At 40.9% G+C, this 17,968-nt stretch overlaps 1 protein-coding gene and 1 long non-coding RNA gene across 2 annotated transcripts in view; one reads left to right on the forward strand and one right to left on the reverse strand.

Annotated features, from left to right (window-relative positions):
* Positions 1 to 5,264, reverse strand: part of LOC143815021 (uncharacterized) — a 38,702-nt gene extending 33,438 nt beyond the window's left edge. The window contains exon 1 of the long non-coding RNA XR_013223669.1: positions 5,138 to 5,264. This is a non-coding gene — a long non-coding RNA (uncharacterized LOC143815021). The remainder of the gene's footprint in view (positions 1 to 5,137) is intronic.
* BCL9 (BCL9 transcription coactivator) overlaps positions 1 to 17,968 on the forward strand; it is a 176,618-nt gene that overhangs the window by 74,048 nt on the left and 84,602 nt on the right. The window lies entirely within an intron of this gene.

Raw genomic sequence — 17,968 nt, forward strand, 5'->3', positions numbered from 1 at the left:
TATACATAAGAATACAACTACTATAATACTGCCCCTATGTACAAGAATATAACTACTATAATACTGCCCCTATGTACAAGACTATAACTACTATAATACTGCCCCTATGTACAAGAATATAACTACTATAATACTGCCCCTATGTACAAGAATATAACTACTATAATACTGCCCCTATGTACAAGAATATAACTACTATAATACTGCCCCTATGTACAAGAATATAACTACTATAATACTGATCCTATGTACAATAATATAACTACTATAATACTGCTCCTATGTACAGGAATATAACTACTATAATACTGCCCCTATGTACAAGAATATAACTACTATAATACTGCTCGTATGTACAAGAATATAGCTACTATAATATTGCCGCTATGTACAAGAATATAACTACTATAATACTGCCCCCTATGTACAAGAATATAACTACTAGAATACTGCCCCTATGTACAAGAATATAACGACTATAATACTGCCCCTATGTACAAGAATATAACTACTATAATACTGCTCCTATATACAAGAATATAACTGCTATAATACTGCTCCTATATACAAGAATATAACTACTATAATACTGTCCCTATGTACAAGAATATAACTACTATACTACTCCTATGTACAAGACTATAACTACTATAATACTGCCCCCTATGTACAAGAATATAACTACTATGCTACTCCTATGTACAAGACTATAACTACTATAATACTGCCCCTATGTACAAGAATATTTCTACTATAATACTGCCCCTATGTACAAGAATATAACTACTATAATACTGCTCCTATGTACAATAATATAACTACTATAATACTGCCCCTATGTACAGGAATATAACTACTATAATACTGCCTCCTATGTACAAGAATATAACTACTATAATACTGCCCCTATGTATAAGAATATAACTACTATAATAGTGCTCCTATGTACAAGAATATAACTACTATAATACTGCCCCTATGTACAAGAATATAACTACTATAATACTGCCTCTATGTATAAGAATATAACTACTATAATACTGCTCCTATGTACAAGAATATAACTGCTATAATACTGCCCCATGTACAAGAATATAACTAGTATAATACTGCCCCTATGTACAAGAATATAACTACTATAATACTGCCTCTATGTATAAGAATATAACTACTATAATAGTGCTCCTATGTACAAGAATATAACTACTATAATACTGCTCCTATGTACAAGAATATAACTACTATAATACTGCCCCAATGTACAAGAATATAACTACTATAATACTGCCTCCTATGTACAAGAATATAACTACTATAATACTGCTCCTATGTACAAGAATATAACTACTATAATACTGCCCCTATGTATAAGAATATAACTACTATAATACTGCCCCTATGTATAAGAATATAACTACTATAATACTGCCCCAATGTACAAGAATATAACTACTATAATACTGCCTCCTATGTACAAGAATATAACTACTATAATACTGCTCCTATGTACAAGAATATAACTACTATAATACTGCCCCTATGTATAAGAATATAACTACTATAATACTGCCCCTATGTATAAGAATATAAGTACTATAATACTGCCCCTATGTACAAGAATATAACTACGATAATACTGCTCCTATGTAGAAGAATATAACTACTACAGTCATATGAAAAAGTTTGGGCACCCCTATTAATCTTAAGCTTAATGTTTTATAAAAATTGTTTTTTTTGCAACAGCTATTTCAGTTTCATATATCTAATAACTGTTGGACACAGTAATGTTTCTGCCTTGAAATGAGGTTTATTGTACTAACAGAAAATGTGCAATCTGCATTCAAACAAAATTTGACAGGTGCATAAGTATGGGCACCCTTATCATTTTCTTGTTTTAAATACTCCTACCTACTTTTTACTGACTTTACTAAAGCACTTTTTTTGGTTTTATAACCTCATTGAGCTTTGAGCTTCATAGCCAGGTGTATGCAATCATGAGAAAAGCTACTTAAAGTGGCCACTTGCAAGTTGTTCTCCTGTTTGAATCTCCTCTGACGAGTGGCATCATGGGCTCCTCAAAACAACTGTCAAATGATCTGAAAACAAAGATTATTCAACATAGTTGTTCAGGGGAAGGATACAAAAAGCTGTCTCAGAGATTTAACCTATCAATTTCCACTGTGAGGAACATAGTAAGGAAATGGAAGAACACAGGTACAGTTCTTGTTAAGGCCAGAAGTGGCAGGCCAAGAAAAACATCAGAAAGGCAGAGAAGAAGAATGGTGAGATCAGTCATGGACAATCCTCAGACCACCTCCAGAGAGCTGCAGCATCAACTTGCTGCAGATGGTGTCACTGTGCATCTGTCAACTATACAACGCACTGTGTTTTTTTGCCGCCATGCATAACGCCTTTTTGTATTACCAACAACTCAATCTTGGTTTCATCAGTCCACAGGACCTTCTTCCAAAAAGAAATTGGCTTCTCCAAATGTGCTTTTGCATACCTCAGCCGACTCTGTTTGTGGCGTGCTTGCAGAAACGGCTTCTCTCGCATCACTCTCCCATACAGCTTCTCCTTGTGCAAAGTGCGTTGTATAGTTGACCGATGCACAGTGACACCATCTGCAGCAAGTTGATGCTGCAGCTCTCTGGAGATGGTCTGAGGATTGTCCTTGACTGATCTCACCATTCTTCTTCTCTGCCTTTCTGATGTTTTTCTTGGCCTGCCACTTCTGGCCTTAACAAGAACTGTACCTGTGTTCTTCCATTTCCTTACTATGTTCCTCACAGTGGAAATTGACAGGTTAAACATCTGAGACAGCTTTTTGTATCCTTCCCCTGAACAACTATGTTGTATAATCTTTGTTTTCAGATCATGTGACAGTTGTTTTGAGGAGCCCTTGATGCCACTCTTCAGAGGAGATTCAAACAGGAGAACAACTTGCAAGTGGCCACTTTAAGTAGCTTTTCTCATGATTGCATACACCTGGCTATGAAGTTCAAAGCTCAATGAGGATACAAAACCAAAAAAAGTGCTTTAGTAAGTCAGTAAAAAGTAGGTAGGAGTATTTAAAACAAGAAAATGATAAGGGTGCCTATACTTATGCACCTGTCAAATTTTGTTTGAATGCAGATTGCACATTTTCTGTTAGCACAATAAACCTCATTTCAAGGCAGAAACATTACTGTGTCCAACAGTTATTAGATATATGAAACTGAAATAGCTGTTGCAAAAAAAATTTTTTTATAAATCATTAAGCTTAAGATTAATAGGGGTGCCCAAACTTTTTCATATGACTGTATATACTGCCCCTATGTACAAGAATATTACTCTATAATACTGCCTTTTATGTACAAGAATATAACTACTATAATACTGCCCCCTATGTACAAGAATATAACTACTATAAGACTGCCCCTATGTACAAGAATATAACTACTATAATACTGCCCCTATGTACAAGTATATAACTACTATAATACTGCTCCTATGTACAAGAATATAACTAGTATAATACTGCTCCTATGTACAAGAATGTAACTACTATAATACTGCTCCTATGTACAAGAATATAACTACTATAATACTGCCCCTATGTACAAGTATATAACTACTATAATACTGCTCCTATGTACAAGAATATAACTACTATAATACTGCCCCCTATGTACAAGAATATAACTACTATAATACTGTTACTATGTACGAGAATATAACTACTATAATACTGCCCCTATGTACAAGAATATAACTACTATAATACTGCCCCCTATGTACAAGAATATAACTACTATAATACTGCTCCTATGTACAAGACTATAACTACTATAATACTGCTCCTATGTACAAGAATATAACTACTATAATACTGCTCCTATATACAAGAATATAACTACTATAATACTGCTCCTATGTACAAGACTATAACTACTATAATACTGCTCCTATATACAAGAATATAACTACTATAATACTGCTCCTATATACAAGAATATAACTACTATAATACTGTTCCTATGTACAAGAATATAACTACTATAATACTGCCCGTATGTACAAGACTATAACTACTATAATACTGCTCCTATATACAAGAATATAACTACTATAATACTGCTCCTATGTATAAGAATATAACTACTATAATACTGCCTCTATGTACAAGAATATAACTACTATAATACTGCTCCTATGTACAAGAATATAACAACTATAGTACTGCCCCTATGTACAGGAATATAACTACTATAATACTGCCCCTATGTACAAGAATATAACTACTATAATACTGCTCCTATGTACAAGAATATAACTACTATAATACTGCCCCCTATGTACAAGAATATAACTACTATAATACTGCTCCTATGTACAAGAATATAACTAGTATAGTACAACGTCATATATCACTGTGCATTATGTACATTGGGGAGGGGCTTACAGCTGTCGTCTACTGTGTCTTTGCATTTCTTCCTTATTTCTTCACTTTTTGTTATTCTGTCTTAGTCAGTCTTTCCTTTTCCTTTTTTTTATGAGTTTGATCCTATATTCTTTGCCGCACACTGGAGACCGATTTACACCGCTCTCACATTGTGCTTCTTTCTGGTGGCACAAAATAATTGGCTGACCCCTGACAGGTGACATTTGCTGTAGAAAGGGAGCATCATGTGCCGCGTGTTCCATTAGAACGCTGACATTTCGCTTTTTATCTAAGAATTAAAAAAGAAACAAAACATCCCCGGCAATCCAAGTAGATGTTAACACCGGCTTCGAAGTGGAGGCACTCAAAGCTTCCCTAACCAAGGAGGTCCCGGGGGGCTTTCTATATCTCTTCCTCATTATTCTTATATAATTAACTGGCTTTAGAGGGGGTGTCCATTTTACAGTGATTTCCAGTTGAGATCGGAGGACCAAACGCAACTATAGCCATTGATTTCAATGTATGCCCTGTAATTCTCTGTTTAGCCTGTAGAGGTGCTGTGGGATTAGCAAGAGTCGCATTTATCACCCTTCTTGGCACTTTTAAGGGTCCATACCCTAAAATAATGAGACACTGTCTGAGGATCCATGGCTAGCAGTCACAAGACCACATCTGCCATGAAAAATAAAACTAAAATCCCTTTAATTGTTTTACCTTTAAGAATGCGAGTAGCGAGTGAGTCTGTGACACATTGTCATGGCTTTGGTCCCGCATACTAATTCTTGTGTATGAAATCTAACATTTCCATGTTGTGCTGAACGGCGGATCTGCATGAATTTACTATTAAACCCGTTATCTGTTTCTATGGCAACCACCGGCCCCGAAGATTTATTAACAAATTATAGCAAGAAAAGCTTCCTATCTCCAAAGAAATGACAGCGCGGTAGTCAACCCAACGGCAGAAGAAGCCACAAGGTGGACTCGGAAGAGATCAGAGACGCTCATAAGCACAGCTTTATACTGAAGGCAAAAAAATACAGAAGAGAAAACAAAGCGGCAACATGGAGGCCGAATACTGAGGGGAACCGAAGACTTGGCCATCTCAGAAGTGTCTGTAGAGGGGTTCTCTGCTGTCACCAATCCCTACTTCATGCCTACCAACTCTGATGGACAGGAAAGCCTCATCCCTAACCCATCCGGGCCGTTAGATGAGCGGACACAAACATGGTGCCCCCCGGGAGGACGATTAGTGTTACCACACATAGTAATACCCCTCTATGACCTCTACACGGTATGAAGTCCCCACAATGCCACTGCACGTAGTATTATCCTTCAAAGATGCCCACCCCCACGGATTCATGCCCCCAAAGTGTCTTCTTACACACACAGTAACATGCCGCTACCCATAATACCTACACCGTGCCTCTGCACACCATGATGCCCCCACCCACGCAGTATGATGCCCTCATCCACAGTTCTAGGCCTTATAGTGATGCCCTCATAGGCCGTGGTATGCCCCAGAGTGCCTTTCCACACAGTATGACTCCCCCACTCATGCACACAGTGCTAGGCCTCAGAGTAACTTTCCACACTGTATGATACCTCCACCCACGCAGTATGATGCCTTCACCCACACAGTATGACACCCTCCCCCACACAGTATGATACCCTCACCCACGCAGTATGATGCCCTCTCCCACAGTGCTATGCTCTATAGTGACTTTACACACAGTATGATGCCCTCTCCCACACAGTATAATACCCTCACCCACACAGTATGATACCCTCACCCACATAGTACGATGCCCTCACCCACACAGTATAATACCCTCACCCACAGTATGATACCCTCTCCCACACAGTATTATACCCTCTCCCACACAGTATGATACTCTCCCACACAGTATTATACCCTCTCCCACACAGTATGATGCCCTCCCCCACACAGTATGATACCCTCTCCCACACAGTATTATACCCTCTCCCACACAGTATGATGCCCTCCCCCACACAGTATTATACCCTCTCCCACACAGTATGATGCCCTCCCCCACACAGTATGATACACTCACCCACACAGTATGATACCCTCTCCCACACAGTATGATACCCTCCCCCACACAGTATGATACCCTCCCCCACACAGTATGATGCCCTCACCCACACAGTATGACGCCCTCCCCCACACAGTATGACGCCCTCCCCCACACAGTATGACGCCCTCCCCCACACAGTATGACGCCCTCCCCCACACAGTATGACGCCCTCCCCCACACAGTATGACGCCCTCCCCCACACAGTATGACGCCCTCCCCCACACAGTATGACGCCCTCCCCCACACAGTATGACGCCCTCCCCCACACAGTATGACGCCCTCCCCCACACAGTATGACGCCCTCCCCCACACAGTATGACTCCCTCCCCCACACAGTATGACGCCCTCCCCCACACAGTATGACGCCCTCCCCCACACAGTATGATGCCCTCACCCACACAGTATGATACCCTCCCCCCACAGTATGATGCCCTCTCACATAGTGGGATGCCCAGTAGTGCCTTTCTACACAGTATCATGCTTCCCCAGATAGTTTATTCCCCCACATTGAAAGCCACATAGTATAATGCTTCCTCACTCAGTATGATGCCACCAGAGCCTCCCCTCCTAGTATGATACCTCCATACACAGACTGATGACCCCTTCGTGCCTCCCCAAATATTGCAATGCCCCCACACACAGAAAGAATCTCCATCCAGTGCCTCCCCACGCATAAAATGCCCTACACACATAATGATGCTGCATTAAGCTGCACAGCCACCCACATTTATGTCTCCATAGTACCTCCTCCCATACACAGTATGATGCCTCCACGGTGCCCCTACACATTGCGATGCTTTACTTGAACCCCCCACACACAGTATGATTGCCCACATTGCCCCATCTCAAATTCAGATGCTCAGACAATGCCACCACTGTACCTTCCTTACATATTGAAGCACCCACAGTGCCTCTCATACATGCCCCCTCAAATGGCATAACTTCACAGTGCCTGTCCGCATAGTATGATGCCACCACTGTGCCCCCACACAGTATAATACCCCCACAGCACCCCCACACCATATGATGCCTCTACAGTGGTACACTACACAAAGTTTGGTGTCCCCCTCTCATCTAGCATGGTGCTTCTTCGGTAGAGCCCACAGGAAAACGAAGAAAAAAAATAACTTCCTACATCGAGTCTTAGACAGCAAAGGTGAATGGTGGAGCACGGAGCTGACGGCTCTGCACTCCACTATTATGAACGTCAACTGTATCTGCTTCCTAAATATGAAGATAAAGTTCAAAGAGGAAAATGATTCCCAACTCCCAAGACAGAGGGACAGCTTCTTAAATCAAGGACTGTCCCGTTGGATCTCCGATGATTCACTTCAGAGACATTCTACTTTTTAAAAGTGCCCCTTAGCAGTAAGATGATCACAAATTATGCCCCCCCACCACATACATAGACATCAACACCACTAGAAACACTCCAGGTATTAGCTTTGAGATCTGTGAGGAAATATAAGTATTTGATTAATTTGAGAACTAGGCCAATTATATGGCATGCATAGTTACCAACTCTCTGAAATGGGTAGGATTTAGCCAAAACTGCTCCCTTTCTCAGGTGGGCCAGGTGCATTACAGAGAGGGGTAGAGTAAGTTCCTGGGAGGAGCAGGGCTTAAACTTCTCCAAACAATGTTGGCTACCATGGGCATGAAGGCGGATTGTTTGCCACATACTCTCCATGATCATCATCTGCTAGTATAGTCTGACAGGTGGTTGGTGAAATTGTTAATAAGAGCGATCAGGCACACTAGTGATCGCCCACTTTCTGGTAGAAACTTATGTGAATTCCAAGTTATAGCTGCAGGATCACATGATACAAATGTTTATGTGGGGCTTGACCTGAAACTGTAATTAATCACTGAACTAAACTTGGTGATGTATTTCTGTACTGTCAGTGGTTCTGGTGTTGTATCCATGTACTGATGGTAATCCTAGTCTTGTATTTCTGTTCTGATTGTGGTTTTGGGGCTGTATTTTTGTATTGATAATGGTCCTAGTGATGTATTCATGTATTGATAATGGCTTTATCACTGTATTCATGTACTGATAGTAGCTACAATATTGTACACATGTAGAAATTCATTTTGTGCTTCATGTTAAAACTGGAAAATCCTCAAAACTTAGTTTTGAGATTGAGGAGAATTTGGTTGACTATCTCCTCAGTTTCTGATCCAAAAATCTGTTCACATTGATTTTTTTTTTAGCAGAAATTCTGCAAGTCCTTCTTTAATACATAATCAGAACCAAGTTTTGAGTATTTATGTACTGATGGTGGTTTTGGTAATGTACTCTTGTAAGTACCCCTTTCCATTTTTCTACAGACCTTGGAATGTGTTCAGTATCACAATGTGGCCCTTGGACCAAAAAATGTTGTACACCCCTAATGTATGCCCAGTTTTACAGAGGCTGCCTGCAATCAGCCAATCATAAGATACTTGCATGTAGCTATCTCTTTCTGCACCAATGTGAGTTCTGTCAAGGAGAAGCGATCTGTCACTGATCAGGTCTGAAGGCAAATAGTGGAAGATCTAGAATTAGAAGACTGGACACTTTGGAATCAGGAACCCGAATGTGAAGCTGCTCGAGAGCTCCAGTATGGCCAAAATAAATCTGTAGTATTGTCTCTGTCTGAATTCCATTCTTTTTAGATACTCTCACTGAGTCCGTTCTTTAGGTCACATGGTGGCCCACATCTGAGACATCAACTTCACTATCAAGGAAAGGATGGTCGATATTGGGAACCTTTTCAATACCATATTCTATAATGGGGACTGGCATTCTCTGGTTGGTGGTTCCCCATTCTTTTCATATGCATTGGCTCACAAACTACTCAACCTTACGTCTCAAAGAAGAGCATGTTCTTCACTGTCTCCTGCTGTTGGCATAAATGTATTTCAGTTGAAAATAAAAACATTCTTAAAGGATTTTTTCCAGCTTTGAAATGATATAACTGAACAGTTCTGTTATTAGTTCACCACAATGTATTAGGCTGGGTTGTAGGCTCTTTAGGTCATGGAATATTGCCTACAACTTGGGGAGGAATAGAAATTTTGAGCCCAATTTATAAGAGGTTTCACGCCAGTGTTCTGGTGTAAAAACCTTGGAAAAGTCACATAATTTTTGCGCAACTTGAGGCTGTGCTAAAATGTTGCAACTTTTGGCGTTCTCACAACATTTTCACCCATCTACGATAAAGTGAGAGACATGGCGAATACAGCTCATTAAATTCATGATGAGCGGAAGTGTTCGCTACTCCGTAAATTTTACGCCAGCGGGTGCACACGGAGGTGCTAGACATTTGTTCTGATTTATGAGCAGGCGTGAATAATGGCAGTCTTGAGGTATCGGGGCCATAGGACTGGAGTACGATTTGAGGAGCAGGGTTGCTATGCCCCCGTCCTGCCCCAGAGCTGGTCAAAAATGGTATGTAAACACCAAAAGTCACAAAATTTGAACGCAGCCGCGAGTTGTTCCAAAATTTTGCAACTTTTCAAAGACTTCTTATGTCAGACTACTGGGGTAAAAGCTTTAATGAGTTGGACCCATAAAATTTATTAGAAAGTTGTAAAACTTTTTACTAGAAAATCGTGTAACCGACTGTCATCGAAATAGGATGACATCGGGGGGGAATCTTGACTTGGGCAAAGACTTCCCATCTAGGACAAACATTGGCTGGCAACTTGAAGGCCAAGACTGGATCCTGGGACAGCCCTGGTTACATGCTCGGTTCGGTTTCTGCTGCCCATGTCTGAAGTTTAGGTCAGGTTGGTTGTTTTAGGATTAGGTTACTGGCTGAGACAAGCCGGCTGCTGGAGGAATGTGGGCAGTTTATTGAAAGAATGTCCCGGGAGACACCAGAAGTAAACGAATTACTTGCTTTTGGCATTGGAATTCCGAGCAAGGCCGGTGACATCACTGATGTCTTGGTCAAAGCCAGGCAAGAACAGTCTCATCCTGAGCTCGGATGCATTGAGACGTCTTAGATTTAGCCTCTTCTGTGCAGGTCAAGTGCAGACCTGCTCCATCCTGCTCTTCTCATAGAAAAGCAAGTAGTGGAAGGTTTTGGTTTCTTTAACGGTTAATGTATCTATTGCGACCAAAAGTGAATATCTTGAAATTTGGATTTAGTTTTTTACTTTTTAATTATCGTTGATTTTGACAACCGGTAACCACAGAGGCTGAATGGACCTCCTACCCCTCTTCTTCTAGAGGTGTAACCTAAAGTTCCTAGACCTCAATACAAACTGTGTGACAGTCCCCCCAACGTTCTGGTGTTCTATAACTTAGAAGAGAAGTTTTGGGGCCCCGTCATGCAATAGGGCCCGGTTGCAACTGCCACATCTTATAAATGCCAATATGACTCTGGTATTTTAGCTTCATGGATATCTGTGTCCCTCTACTCCCATTTCTCCCCTGATGGCACACTTGGACTCCATCGGATGACCGAGCGTCCAGCATCAGCCACATGCAACCGCCCAGGAATATTGTTTCTGGAGAGTTTCCACTCAGTTGTAAGGGGGCACTTAGAAAACTTGCAAAAACTTTCCAGTGGTTCAGAAGGTCTCCAACTTTTCTGTTGGCTTCGCAGATATTCCCAAAGAGTTGGTAAGTATCCTACCTCTGCTGCTCCCGTAACATAACCTACGAGGCCTTATAAACTCGTTCTTCAAAATATATCAATAACGGCCAATTTTCAGTAATATCTGCTTCTGGGAAAGCTTGGTGACAGCCAACATGACCCATCATACCCAACTTTCTCAGTATCCTCAATGGCAAGTGATTACCTTCTTATAAAGAGATATAAGGGCAGAAAATTGCCTCCTGGTATCAGAAGAGGACCATTCAAGGACTCATATTTACTAGAGATTTTTTTGTATTCCGCCTTCTACTGAAACGTTCAGTTTTGCATTTGGCGTAACACTTATAGTAACACGTGCAGCTATTTCGGGCTGAGACTGTGGGAATTTACAGGTTTAGCTCCGGCTGCGACTAAAGATCCATCTGTAGTCTGTTTCCAAGAGTTTCTACCTTTATAGACACAAGACTGAGTCAAGAGCACAACATTTATCTCCATAGTAGAAAGTAACAACAAGTTTCATCACTAAAAATCTTCATGTAGGCCAGGCTTCATCAGGAGGAATAACAGAGGAACATCAGACTTTAAAGGACTTTCTAAAGGAGCCATGTCAGGACAGGTGACCTCTCATCCACAAATCCAGTAACTTACAGGTGAGGTATTCACTGATGGGAGTTTTTCTTTTACCTTTTCTTCGCCATTCAGCCCAGACCACCATGAAGACTTCTCCTGACGATGTAAGACTTGGATGTCCAGATATCTGTGGCCTCATCACTTTTTCAGCCATCATCAGTATATACACCAATACACATATAATCATATCCCATATGTAATCCTGACCCCCAAATATTCAGATATCTTAATTAATTCAGACCAGATTCCAAAATGATTCCTGGCCGCAGATCAGACCAATGAATGAATTCAAATCCTCGATCAACCCCCTAAATTTAGACTCCAAACTAGACTAAGCAAAATACACCCCAGACCATATCCTTGAATAAGTAGATAGGTATACAAAAAAACTGACCAGAACCAGCTAAGTGTGAATAGGTGCAAGCTGTAGTGACTGTAAAATATGTACAAAAAAGCACAGCAGACACAGTGTCAATGGAAATAACAACTTCCAACCGCATTGTCCCTCAGCAAGATGTACTTACAGAAAATGCGAAGGTTCTTAGCACATAAATTGGCCAATTCATGTGTGCCCATCAACCACGGCAAGGTGACACTTCTCTGATGGGTCCTATCATAACCTTTCCATATCCTACAGCAACTTTAGGGCTAAAAAGCCTACAATAATGGACAAACATGTCTCTCCTGGGCTGCAAGGAGGTGCTGGTCAGGTTTTTTGTATAGCTACGGTAGTTTGGAGGGTGTGACTCCCTCTGATGTGACACTGCACTACTCCCATTGACATTGCAGCCCAGGAGAGACAGGTTTGTTCATAATTGTAGGCTTCTTAGCCCTAAAGTTGCTTGTAGGATAGGGAAGGGTTATGATAGGACCCATCAGAGAAGTGTCACCTTGCCGTGGTTGATGGGCACACATGAAATGGCCAATTTATGCGCTAAGAGCCTTCGCTTTTTTTTTTAAGTACATCTTGGCATTCACAGAGTGCTGCTGTGCTTTTTTACACATAGATAGATAGATGATAGATTGATGGATGGATAGATAGATAGGGAAATATTAGATCTTGCCATGAAGCTTTTTAAACAGAAAACAAGGTGTCCCTTTTAGTCTATTAGGGGTCCGGACTGCACACCTCCACCCCCAAAATAATGAAGCAGTAGCCCCTGGATGCAGAGAACAAGCAATTACCATGATGTACACTAAGTGTTCCAGCATGCTTCACCCTGGATTAACCTGGCATCCCGCTGCCCCTGGGGTATAGGAGTTCTGCAAACCTGATTTACAATCTCTACAACTAATTGCCATTCACTGTCTATCAGCGCAGTCTGTTGCTACAGCAACCGATCACCGCTCCGCCACTTATATCATTGTTATGATTTTATTCTCATATGAAACGGAGTATTGACTGAAAATATTGAGGAAACCAGAAATTCTGCACAGATCCTGCACTGCGTAATGTGCGAGAAACCTTAAAATGTGCGAGAGATTTAAAAATATCCGTCTATCTCATGTTTATTATCTATCATCTATCTATCTATTATCTTTCTATCTATTAATCTATTATCTATCTATTATCTCTCTATTATATATCTATTATCTATCTATTATGGATCTATTATCTATCTATCATTTATCTATTATCTATCAATTATCTATTTATCTATCTTCTATGATCCATCTATTATCTATTATCTATCTGTATCATCTATTATCTATCTATATATTATGGATCTATCATCTATCTATTATCTATCTATTATCTATTTATCTATTATCTATCTATTTATCTATCTATCATCCATCTATTATCTATTATCTATCTGTATCTATGTATCTATTACCTCTCTATTATCTATTATCTATCTGTATCTATTACCTATCTATTATCTATCTATTCATCTATTATCTATTTATCATTTTGCTGGGGACCTATGCTAATGTGAATCCTCTCCTAGGCCGAAGCGTACTTTATATAGGTAGATAGGATCCTGTTGTAATTAAAACCTCCACAGGCTGAAGTGCTTACATGCACTATATACATGCACAGATATAGACCCCCTGACCGAGCATCCCACCCATCAGCCTGTAGAGGTACTACCTATATAATGTAGGATTCGGCCTAGGAGAGGATTCACATTAGGATAGGTCCGCAGTAAAATGAGAGCGCCCTGTCCATGGCTGCTGGCCATGTATGAATTGGCCAAATTCTGTGCTAAGTGCCTCCATTTTTTCCTATTATCTAGAGCAGTAATGCAATTCATATTTTTCATGTTTGCATGCTATAGCGCTACACAGTGCAACTTTATTTGTTAGTTAGACCCCTGATAACAGACCATAGTAATTCAACAGACCGCATTAGAAGAAACTTGAATTGTCTGCACTCGCCTATTCGAGTCATTAACAAACTTTTATTTTTTATCTTACTTTCTTCCACAGAAGTTTTTTTTTTTTTTTTTTTTTTAAATCACAATTTCTGTAACAACCGCTGACAATTAATTAATTATTCTGAGTCCCAGGAGAAGAGAAGCCGGGGGTGGATGTATAGGTTACATTACGTGTCGCTGATACGCCTGCCACACTACACGACAGTAACTGTATCATCTCAAGTGAACTTACTGGATCTTAGAAAAAAAATGTATTCCTTGGCATTTTTACATTTTTTTATCTCCCTTTAGTTTCTTAATAAAGGAATAATTCCTTTTGTTTTGTTAGTATAATTCACAAAAAAAATTTCTTTTGGGATCTCCAGCGATCAGCTTAAAATTGTGGCAGCAGGCTCTTTATTTTTCCACAGTGCCACCACATGGCAAAACAAAGCATTGCACAGTTTGGTCCTCCAGAGAAAGGGATGTAATTTGTAGCTGCCCTCTGTTCTGGATATACTCAAAACTACCTATCTAGGTATTTCTATTTATTAAAATGATTTTTATACATCATTAATATCAGATTAATTAATTCATTAATTGATGACAATGACACCCGAACTGCATAGGATGGAAGTAAAGAATGTATTGAGCCAGGACACCACTGCTTCATACACTAATACTAGTGGTAAGTTTTAGGTAGTTCAGGTCAGCTTCTATTCACTTCAATGGGAGCTGCGCTGCAGACCCTAAGAATGACCGCAACATAGTGCACAGAGCTGTATTGTTCCAGTTCCATACGCTGTGAACTTCCTGAGGCTGTGGTTCCAAGTATTAGCTGAGCAGTAGGTGTTCAAGGTGCTAGACCCCCATCGATCTGATGTTGATTACCTATCATAAGGATAAAGACTTTAGGAAGGAATTCATGACCCACATTCACGTTTACTACCCTGAAGCAAAAGGCTGATATTTAAGAGTGTTTTTTTATTATAGAGAGACATGCTTTGTAAATGTACAGTAGATATATTGTATTATAATATTTAATGATAATCTGCATTGGGAAGAAAAGTAGGTACCGTAAAGGGGTCATCAGAAACCCCTCACATATGAAATATTAGTACATAAGATACTAATAGAGTGAATCCCAGCCCTGCACTCCATGCACTTTTATAGCTGAAACAGTCACCCAGTAGTTCTGATAGAATTGATTTTTAAGCATTGAGGGGTTAACATAAGGCTAACCCCATTACGGTACTCTAACTTAAAAAAAAACAAAACACTGGGATTCTGAGTAGTTAGATGACTACTATGAGGAGGTTCCACAATCATAAAGACGGGTGTACAAGGAGATTAAGGGTTGGTACTGGTAAACCCAACCACACCCCTATCTTCCGGTAACAGGAGGACTATATTTGCCCCATATTCATCCTATGATTTTAATATTCCATGTCCTTGCTTATTAGCATTGTAGGGCTTGAAGAAAGGGGATCTCAGTACAGCTTCTCACTACCTCAGCCGAACTTGGGCTTAGCTATACTTTTTTTAGGAGCCCCATGGTCGCTGCATTGGTCTAGATTTGTAGAAGGTTTTATCTAATTTTTGACGGGTTTGAGATTGTGGCTAACATACTGATTGTTCTATGGAGAGTTAGGAGTATCAGAAGAGCGATTGTGAAAATGGCAAGTCTGAAACCATGAGAACCATGCTCTGCAAATCACCACCTTGGTTGGAGTGGATGTGGACAAGCTCAACCTTCAACTGCTTAACCTTCACTGTGGGACTACTGGAGAAATTGAGTACAGTGCTCCACTATTTTAAGCATGCTCAACTGATCTCCATTCAGGACAGGGAACCTCAGAGCCCATTCTTGTGGTTCTGAACCACATTCTTTGGATCGCTGGGCATCACCGCTGTCAGACTCTTAGTGATCCGTAGGAAACCCACTGTCCTATGGATAAGGGATAACGTGCAATTCTGGAAATAACCTTTTCAATGATATGACTCAAAGTGCCACCATCCTCTTGTAGCCGCTTCGGCTCTGGATCCCATTCACTACCAATCCTTTGTGGATGTGACCAGAGCTGTGCGCCGAGGGGGCTGGTAGATTTATCCTTCAACAAGCTAACCCAGGACCCTTTCTAGTTATGACCCAAGCATAGACAGAGAAGGGAGCCAACTATAGAGTTGTGGAGAAATTTGGGGTATTGGGTAAAGATATTCTGTAAAGGCTCCGCACTGAGAATACATGGAGGCGGTGGAGCTCCCGCTGAGTCACACGGGTGTAAAGAGCACTTATCACTATATAAAATACGGGAGGGTGATCCGGAAAACATTGTGTCCTCTTCAAAAAAAAAAAAAAAAGATTTTGCAGGATGGAAAACCTGATCCTTCTACTCCACTAACTAGTATCTCCGTAACACTGGGAGCATTGTGTGCTCCTCTCCGGGGATCATGTTTATTTCCAGCTTCTGCTGCCCTACCGTCATTAGTCAAGGCCAAGCGGACATCACAGCGACTGTTCAGGGGCAGCAACTCTGCACCGCGTAACTTCATCATCATCCCCCTCATCATGTAGTGGGAAGTAAATGGGATTCCCTGACTCAGATTTATCTAAAAACAAAAAAAAGTAGCAAAGAGCGTGGGTGCAAGCCTTCACGTCGTCGACCATCTGAACCACAACACACTAATTTCTAAATGGCAGCACTTCAAATTGTGAAAAAGGTGCCTAAAATGTTGCTATTCATGGGCATAATAACACCTATTGGAAAAAGCCATCCTGTAAGTCACTATCGACCCTTTAACGTCACTCTACACATGACTAGGTATAAAAGCCAAACCAGATGTCATGCTACTGCAATGCAGGTAGATGCAGGCTCCACTAGATGGCAGTAGAGTGGAAGCAGGACTGTATCTAAACAGAGCTGGCCGGCAGTGCAGCAGTGAGGCCACCACAGGTGGCAGCAGAAGAGTCAAACTAGCCGGGTCAAATCCTAGACTGTAGCACAGTACCAAAGGAATAAGCAAACACACGGTCAGAGACAAGCCAGGGAGGCAGTGACGGTCAGGAGCGGATTAGCCAAAAGATAGAAGCAGGTCAGGATACAAGCCAAGTCAAAACATCAAAACCAGGTAGTCAGCACACTAAAGGGAAACACTGAGTCAAGATGGGAATAGGGGAAAACAGACTCGGGTTCAGGCAGCAACGCAGCAGGACAAATCAAAACACTCAGTCAGCTACAGCAGCACTAGGTAAAAACTAAAACTGATAAGTAGCCAACCTGAACCCAAACAGAGCCTGAGAAAGGTTAACTCTAGACATGGCCAGACCAGGAAAAAGGGAAAACAGGACTCAAAACCCGGTCTGGTTCATGACACCAGAAGCTCCGTCTGCAAACATTTGTTTCAGAGTGTTTATCCCTCTTCAGTGCAGAGCAAACGGTACAATTTGACTGGAAGAGAGGCCTCTGACTGGGGTCTAAGGGGGAACCTTTCTCCTTGTGGAGAGTGCCAAGTCAGCGTAAGGAGACTTATAGGCCATTCAATACTCTAGAAAATAAAAATTATAATTGTACAGAGAGGAAGGGGAACTCTGGCGTCACCTGCTGGAAGTAGCAATCCTAAAAGTCAATATCGAATGTTTAACGAACCTTGTCACATGACTTAGGACAAAAGTCTAGTCAGATACTCCATTTGCAGACACATGTTGCGGGTGTTTTCCACTCATCAGTGCAAAGCAAGAGGTCAGAATTTGGCTGGATGAGAGGCCTCTGATGTTTTAATGGGGGGATGTTTCTCCTGGTGGAGAGTGCCAAGTTGGCGTATGGAGACTTATAGGCTATGCAAATCTAGTGTGAGAAATTAAAATGTAAA

This window comes from Ranitomeya variabilis, chromosome 3 (genome assembly GCF_051348905.1).
Source record: "Ranitomeya variabilis isolate aRanVar5 chromosome 3, aRanVar5.hap1, whole genome shotgun sequence".
NCBI classification, from domain to species: domain Eukaryota; kingdom Metazoa; phylum Chordata; class Amphibia; order Anura; family Dendrobatidae; genus Ranitomeya; species Ranitomeya variabilis.